Genomic DNA, 8,770 nt, shown 5'->3' with positions numbered 1-8,770 from the left:
AGGGGCGCGAGACTGGAGAGCTTATTTAACAAAGTGTTGGACGGTGGAAGGGCCCGGGGTAAGCGGCGGGGCTCGGCTGAGTGCGAGTACCTACCAGGCTCTGCTGGAGTACCAGGGGCGCGGAGCCTCTGCCGGAGTACCAGGGGCTCTGCCGGAGTACCAGGGGCTCGGAGCCTCTGCCGGAGTACCAGGGGCGCGGAGCCTCTGCTGGAGTACCAGGGGCACGGAGCCTCTGCTGGAGTACCAGGGGCGCGAAGCTTGGTTTGGAGTACCAGGGGCACGGAGCCTCTGCTGGAGTACCAGGGGCTCGGAGGCTCTGCTGGAGTACCAGGGGCACGGAGCCTCTGCTGGAGTACCAGGGGCACGGAGGCTCTGCTGGAGTACCAGGGGCACGGAGCCTCTGCTGGAGTACCAGGGGCACGGAGGCTCTGCTGGAGTACCAGGGGCACGGAGCCTCTGCTGGAGTACCAGGGGCACGGAGGCTCTGCTGGAGTACCAGGGGCGCGGAGCCTCTGCCGGAGTACCAGGGGCTCGGAGGCTCTGCTGGAGTACCAGGGGCACGGAGCCTCTGCTGGAGTACCAGGGGCACGGAGCCTCTGCTAGAGTACCAGGGGCGCGAAGCTTGGTTTGGAGTACCAGGGGCGCGAAGTGCTGGGCGGTGCGGCCAAGGGGGTTTAGCCCGAGGAGGGGTGCTTAAGTGTGGGTACACAGGGGCGGCCGGTGCGCTGGGTCCCCCGGGCCGGCGGTGGCTGGCCGGAGGCTCCCCCAGAGAGGGGAGAGAAGAGGGAGGGAGGGAGGGAGACAGAGAGCTGGGTGAAGTGAGGATGGTACACGGGGGATTAATTCCCCCTTTAATGCCTGCCTCCAGCGCTTGGTGGAGGTGGGAGAATGATGCCTGGGACGGTGAGAGTCTCCCCCAGAGAGGGGAGAGAGGAGGGAGGGAGACAGAGAGCCAGAGAGCTGGGTGAAGTGAGGGTGGTACAGGGATTAAAGTGTCCCCTAAGATCTTACTCCAGTGCTGGGTGGAGGTGGGAGAATGAGGCCTGGGACGGTGAGAGTCTCCCCCAGAGAGGGGAGAGAAGAGGGAGGGAGACAGAGAGCCAGAGAGCTGGGTGAAGTGAGGGTGGAACACAGGGGATTAATTCCCCCTTTAATGCCTGCCTCCAGCGCTGGGTGGAGGTGGGAGAATGAGGCCTGGGAGGTTGAGAGTCTCCCCCAGAGAGGGGAGAGAGGAGGGAGGGAGACAGAGAGCCAGAGAGCTGGGTGAAGTGAGGGTGGTACAGGGATTAAAGTGTCCCCTAAGATCTTACTCCAGTGCTGGGTGGAGGTGGGAGAATGAGGCCTGGGACGGTGAGAGTCTCCCCCAGAGAGGGGAGAGAAGAGGGAGGGAGGGAGACAGAGAGCCAGAGAGCTGGGTGAAGTGAGGGTGGAACACAGGGGATTAATTCCCCCTTTAATGCCTGCCTCCAGCGCTGGGTGGAGGTGGGAGAATGAGGCCTGGGACGGTGAGAGTCTCCCCCAGAGAGGGGAGAGAAGAGGGAGGGAGGGAGACAGAGAGCCAGAGAGCTGGGTGAAGTGAGGGTGGAACACAGGGGATTAATTCCCCCTTTAATGCCTGCCTCCAGCGCTGGGTGGAGGTGGGAGAATGAGGCCTGGGAGGTTGAGAGTCTCCCCCAGAGAGGGGAGAGAAGAGGGAGGGAGACAGAGAGCCAGGGAGCTGGGTGAAGTGAGCATGGAACACAGGGGATTAATTCCCCCTTTAATGCCTGCCTCCAGCGCTGGGTGGAGGTGGGAGAATGAGGCCTGGGAGGTTGAGAGTCTCCCCCAGAGAGGGGAGAGAAGAGGGAGGGAGACAGAGAGCCAGAGAGCTGGGTGAAGTGAGCATGGAACACAGGGGATTAATTCCCCCTTTAATGCCTGCCTCCAGCGCTGGGTGGAGGTGGGAGAATGAGGCCTGGGACGGTGAGAGTCTCCCCCAGAGAGGGGAGAGAAGAGGGAGGGAGGGAGACAGAGAGCCAGAGAGCTGGGTGAAGTGAGGATGGAACACAGGGGATTAATTCCCCCTTTAATGCCTGCCTCCAGCGCTGGGTGGAGGTGGGAGAATGAGGCCTGGGAGGTTGAGAGTCTCCCCCAGAGAGGGGAGAGAAGAGGGAGGGAGGGAGACAGAGAGCCAGAGAGCTGGGTGAAGTGAGCATGGAACACAGGGGATTAATTCCCCCTTTAATGCCTGCCTCCAGCGCTGGGTGGAGGTGGGAGAATGAGGCCTGGGAGGTTGAGAGTCTCCCCCAGAGAGGGGAGAGAAGAGGGAGGGAGACAGCCAGCCAGAGAGCTGGGTGAAGTGAGCATGGAACACAGGGGATTAATTCCCCCTTTAATGCCTGCCTCCAGCGCTGGGTGGAGGTGGGAGAATGAGGCCTGGGACGGTGAGAGTCTCCCCCAGAGAGGGGAGAGAAGAGGGAGGGAGACAGAGAGCCAGAGAGCTGGGTGAAGTGAGCATGGAACACAGGGGATTAATTCCCCCTTTAATGCCTGCCTCCAGCGCTGGGTGGAGGCGGGAGAATGAGGCCTGGGACGGTGAGAGTCTCCCCCAGAGAGGGGAGAGAAGAGGGAGGGAGGGAGACAGAGAGCCAGAGAGCTGGGTGAAGTGAGGGTGGTACAGGGATTAAAGTGTCCCCTAAGATCTTACTCCAGTGCTGGGTGGAGGTGGGAGAATGAGGCCTGGGACGGTGAGAGTCTCCCCCAGAGAGGGGAGAGAAGAGGGAGGGAGGGAGACAGAGAGCCAGAGAGCTGGGTGAAGTGAGCATGGAACACAGGGGATTAATTCCCCCTTTAATGCCTGCCTCCAGCGCTGGGTGGAGGTGGGAGAATGAGGCCTGGGAGGTTGAGAGTCTCCCCCAGAGAGGGGAGAGAAGAGGGAGGGAGACAGAGAGCCAGAGAGCTGGGTGAAGTGAGCATGGAACACAGGGGATTAATTCCCCCTTTAATGCCTGCCTCCAGCGCTGGGTGGAGGTGGGAGAATGAGGCCTGGGAGGTTGAGAGTCTCCCCCAGAGAGGGGAGAGAAGAGGGAGGGAGACAGCCAGCCAGAGAGCTGGGTGAAGTGAGCATGGAACACAGGGGATTAATTCCCCCTTTAATGCCTGCCTCCAGCGCTGGGTGGAGGTGGGAGAATGAGGCCTGGGAGGTTGAGAGTCTCCCCCAGAGAGGGGAGAGAAGAGGGAGGGAGACAGAGAGCCAGAGAGCTGGGTGAAGTGAGCATGGAACACAGGGGATTAATTCCCCCTTTAATGCCTGCCTCCAGCGCTGGGTGGAGGTGGGAGAATGAGGCCTGGGAGGTTGAGAGTCTCCCCCAGAGAGGGGAGAGAAGAGGGAGGGAGACAGCCAGCCAGAGAGCTGGGTGAAGTGAGCATGGAACACAGGGGATTAATTCCCCCTTTAATGCCTGCCTCCAGCGCTGGGTGGAGGTGGGAGAATGAGGCCTGGGACGGTGAGAGTCTCCCCCAGAGAGGGGAGAGAAGAGGGAGGGAGGGAGACAGAGAGCCAGAGAGCTGGGTGAAGTGAGGATGGAACACAGGGGATTAATTCCCCCTTTAATGCCTGCCTCCAGTGCTGGGTGGAGGTGAGATAGGCGGAGGGCGGCGGGTCGGTCGGGGCCAGCGAGAGCCGAGCCCCGGGGGTGCCTGGCGCGAGCGGGGGCTCCGTGTGGCGCGTGGGGGCCGAGCACCGGTGGGGTCCACCCTTTGGCCGGGCCCGGGGGCCCGTGACCGGGTCGGCGGCGGCCGTTGCGGCGCTCCCCGGCCACGGGGCAGTGAAATGGACAGCCTGGCAAAGGCTGGGCGGAAACGGAGCTCATGCCCCCTTTAATGTCTGTCAAGGGTGAGGAGGGGCGGCGGGTCCGTCGGGGCCAGCGAGAGCCGAGCCCCGGGGGTGCCTGGCGCGAGCGGGGGCTCCGTGGGGCGCGTGGGGGCCGAGCACCGGTGGGGTCCACCCTTTGGCCGGGCCCGGGGGCCCGTGACCGGGTCGGCGGCGGCCGTTGCGGCGCTCCCCGGCCACGGGGCAGTGAAATGGACAGCCTGGCAAAGGCTGGGCGGAAACGGAGCTCATGCCCCCTTTAATGTCTGTCAAGGGTGAGGAGGGGCGGCGGGTCGGTCGGGGCCAGCGAGAGCCGAGCCCCGGGGGTGCCTGGCGCGAGCGGGGGCTCCGTGGGGCGCGTGGGGGCCGAGCACCGGTGGGGTCCACCCTTTGGCCGGGCCCGGGGGCCCGTGACCGGGTCGGCGGCGGCCGTTGCGGCGCTCCCCGGCCACGGGGCAGTGAAATGGACAGCCTGGCAAAGGCTGGGCGGAAACGGAGCTCATGCCCCCTTTAATGTCTGTCAAGGGTGAGGAGGGGCGGCGGGTCGGTCGGGGCCAGCGAGAGCCGAGCCCCGGGGGTGCCTGGCGCGAGCGGGGGCTCCGTGGGGCGCGTGGGGGCCGAGCACCGGTGGGGTCCACCCTTTGGCCGGGCCCGGGGGCCCGTGACCGGGTCGGCGGCGGCCGTTGCGGCGCTCCCCGGCCACGGGGCAGTGAAATGGACAGCCTGGCAAAGGGTTAGGGGGGTTAGGGTTAGGGTTAGGGTTAGGATTGGGTTAGGGTTGGGGTTCAGGGGTCAAATGTAGACCTATAAAGCACTGGCCTACCGACTGGGTTGCCCAGACTGTAATAAAAAGTGAAGTGAAGAAGTGGATGAAATGAACTGTGTGGATAGTGTGGTGGAGAGGGCAAGCGCCTGTCACGCGGGGGAGCCGGGTTCGATCCCCGCCAGGAGCAGTCGCTCCTTTATGTTGGGGCAATATAGGAGCCAGGATCAACTCTGTGATGTGCCAACCAAGCTGTCAGATATGTTTAGCTCAGTTGGCAAGACCCAGCACCTCACCCAGGGGGCCCGGGTTCGAATCCCAGCGGAGCAGCTTCCAGCGCAAGGGCCCAGGAACCACATCTGTCCTTTCTAGACTTTTTGTGTTTACCTGGGTCCATGGCAAGTGAGGGTATGTAGTGAGGTGAGTGTCCGATAAATCAGTGGATGGGTAAATAAATGGATTAATAAAAGTATAATAAAAAAAAAAAAAAAAAAAAAAAAAAAAAAAAAAAAAAAAAAAAAAAAAAAATGGTGGAAAATAGTAATACAAATAATGATGGACCCAGTGTGTCTGGGTTTATGGGAGGAACAGTTCATGAGGTGTATATGTGTGAGCGGGAGGGAGAGAGAAAAAAACAGGGGGGCTGATAACAACAAAGAAAGGGGGGAAAATGTAAAAGAAGGAATAAAGAAATAAAAATGAGAAGTAGACCCAGAGGATTTTTTCAGAATTAGTAAATTGGAATAGAAGGCAGTAATGGCAATAACAAGGTGAACAGCAAAATAAATAAGACAATTAAAACACATACTTTAAGGGCTCATTCAGTGAATTTTGACAAAGAATGCTATTGTATGAAGTGCCTGATTTGAAATGGCATGAAAGGGGCAAGGTGGTTGAAAAACAGTTTATTGTTGTTGATGACAGTGTCCTTGTGGTCAGCTTTGGGTGTGGTTGCTGTGGAGGGGGGAGAGAGAGTGAAGAGGCGTTGAGGATGGGAAGGGGGGAAGGGGCGAAAGGGCGAGAGAGGGGAAGAGAGAGGGGAGGAAAGGGTAAGGGGCGAAAAAAGGAGAAGAGGGACTTAGGATTAGGCAGTGGAAGGGGAATGGTTAGGGTAAGGGTAGGGGTCTGGGGCAGGGTTGGGTAAAGGTTGGACGGGGAGGGGGAAGTAGGAGAGGGGGGGAGAAAGGAAAAGGAAAAGGCAGTGGGGAGGGAGGGGGGACGGAGAAGAAAGGGAAGGGGGAGAAGAGAGCAAGGGAGGAGGAAAAGGAAAAGGGGGACTTAGGATTGGGCCCTGGGTGGGGAGTGGTTAGGGTAAGCGTAGAGGTGTGGTGGGGGTTAGATGGAAGTTGGGGGAAGAAGGGAAGGTGAAGAGGGGGAGAAAGAAGGGGAAGGGACGGAAGGGGAGGGGGAGGGGGAGGAGGGGCGAGTGAGGGGGAAAGAGAGAGGGAAAGGAGAGGGGGGGTAGCTGGAAGCTGCTCCTGGTCCTCCATCACCGAGTATGGGATGGAGGGGGTTAGGGGATGTCGTTGAGCCCCCCAGGTGTTAGAGTCCCCAGCCTCTCGATCCAAATCTTCTCAGCTCTCCTCCTCTGCCGCGTGGTCCAGTGGCTGTTAGATTCTAGACCTGATATGATGAGAGAATCTGGAGAGTGGTGTTGAAAGTGGGTGACCAGAGGGGTAGTGAGTGAGTTGAGCCTGATGTTGCGTAAGTGTTGTTTGAGTCTGGTAAGGAGTGTGTGTTGTGTTTCCCCGATGTAGTGTCTATTGCAGAGGGTACATGTAATTATATAAACAATATTGCTGTGGTGAAGGGAGAAGGAGCCATGTGGTGGGAAGGATAAATTTCTGTATGGGTTAGTGATGAATTTCCTGTTGCGGTAGTGTTGACTCTCAGGGGTTTTGGGGGGTTGGCTGTGTGTGGTGAATTTGGATTTGACCAAGATATTTTGGAGGTTGGGGTTCTTTCTGAATGCGGAGATGATTTTGTGGTTTTGAATGACGGGATGGTCAGGTTGGGTGCTGGTGAAGTTGCATTTTATTTTTTGGTGTAGTCCGGTTATGCGGTGTGAAAATGTAGAGACTAGGGGGAGGAGTTTTGTTGTGGTTGTGTGTGGGGAACTGGTGTGTAGGATGTTCCCCCCATCCGCCGGGACATGGGTGGGGTTGGGATTCAAACCCTGGTTCGGGTAGGGGGATGGGGAAGTTTGGGTGGGGTACAGACCCTGATTCGGGTAGGGGAGCGATGAGTCTTTGGGTGGTGGGGGCGCTGGGGGGGGAAGGGGAAACTGGTTGGTGGCTGTTTGTGTAGGTGGTGTGTCGTGGGTGTAGGATGAGCGAGTGGGAGCGAGAGAGGCCAAGGTGCTGTTTTTGATGTGTCTCAGAAATCTCTTTGAATATTTTCGTTTACGGAGGGAGTTGAATAAGGTGCGGGTGGACTGGTCAAAATCTGATTGCAGGGATGAAATGCGGTAGAATCTGGTGATCTGAGATTTTATGATACCTTTAAAGGTGTGTTTGGGGTGATAACTAGATTTATGGAGGAGCGCATGGGTGTCTGTGGTCTTGAAGTATACTTTGGTTAGCATGCGTTTGGATGTTTGGTCTGTGGACTGAAAAAAAACTGTGGTGTCTAGGAAATGGACCTGATGTGGGTCTATGGTGGATTTAATTTTTATGGATGGGTGGTGGTTGTTGAGGATGTGGATGAAGTCGTTGAATGCTGCTCTATCGTGGGGCCAGGTACCTATTATGTCGTCCAAATATCGGAGGAAGAGGGACGGTTGTAGGGGGCACTTGGCCAAAGCTTCTCGCTCCCACTCGCTCATGTAGATGTTTGCATAGGAGGGTGCAAATCGTTGACCCATGGCCGTTCCGTGTACCTGAAGGTAGTGGTTGTCATTGAAAGTGAAATCATTGTTCTTTAAGCAGAGAGTGAGAAGTTGGATTAGTTCGTGGTCCGGTCTGGTTGGATCTGGATATTTATTGAAAACTGACTGTATGACTTGGATGCCTAAATCCGTGTTTATGTTGGTGTAGAGACTGTCGATGTCGATAGTGAAAAGGTATGTCTGTTGTGGAACAGCCATGGGTCTGATGATATCTATGAAATGATAGGTGTCCTTGATGTAGGTGGGATGTTTGGTGGAGAGGGGATTGAGAAAATGATCTATGTATTGTGATATGTTGTATGTGGCGCTATTGCAGTCGGAGACTATGGGTCTACCGGGAGGAACTTCAAAGGGCAGAGTCCAAGTGGTGGGATCTTTGTGGATTTTAGGCAGGAGGTAGAAGTGTCTCGGGCGGGGGTTATTGGGTCCAATTAGGTGATCTCTTTGTTTAGCTGAGATATATTTTTTGATATGGAGGGAGTGTACGATGTTTCTGATCTGTGTTTGTGTGTTGTGCTGGATGGTATGTTCTATGGGTTTGTAGTAGGTGTTGTCTGCAAGTTGCCGGTTGGCTTCAAAGAGATACTGATGTCTGTCAAGTATTACGACTTTGGAGCCTTTATCCGCTGGTTTTATTACAATATTTGGATTGTGGATGAGTTGTTTAAGGGCCCTGCGTTCGGCACCCGACAGATTGTCTACGGAATCCGCCGGGGGACGATATGTATGGAGGCTTTGTCTGTCCAAATTGATTAGATTTTTCGTTTGAGTTTTGATCTGGGAGTGTGTTGGTTCCCAGCTGGATGGGTTGGTGAAAGGTTGATAACGGTGGTCAGGTTGTGCGTGAAAATGATCTAAGATTTTGATGCGTCTGTGGTAGTTATGGATGTCCCTTTGAAGTTCCTCCCAGTCGTAGTTTGTAGGGCGGGGGATGAAGGATAGTCCTCTTTCGAGGAGTTGAATTTGGGCGGTGGAGAGAGTGAGGAGCGAAGACAAGTTAAGGATGTTGGACTCTGCGTTTAGTTGTGATTTTATGCGGTGTTCCTGGGTGGATCTGAGAGGGGGAAGAGGAGGGTGCTGGGTGTCCAAGGTTACTTTGGTGTTTGTATTGTTGGTGTTAGGGATTGAGGGCGGATTGAGAGTGAAGTTGGGGGTGGCCGGGTTAGGGTCTATGTTGAGTGTAAATTTAGTTGGTCACACCAGTATTTGAATATTTGTTGGGCCGTAGCTGCGGTCCAGTGGATGTTGTCTGATTCGGTCGTGAATGTGT

This window comes from Epinephelus lanceolatus, unplaced genomic scaffold (assembly GCF_041903045.1).
Source record: "Epinephelus lanceolatus isolate andai-2023 unplaced genomic scaffold, ASM4190304v1 scaffold30, whole genome shotgun sequence".
Lineage (NCBI taxonomy): Eukaryota > Metazoa > Chordata > Actinopteri > Perciformes > Serranidae > Epinephelus > Epinephelus lanceolatus.
The sequence above is the reverse complement of the archived record's forward strand: the minus strand, read 5'-3'. Positions refer to the sequence as shown.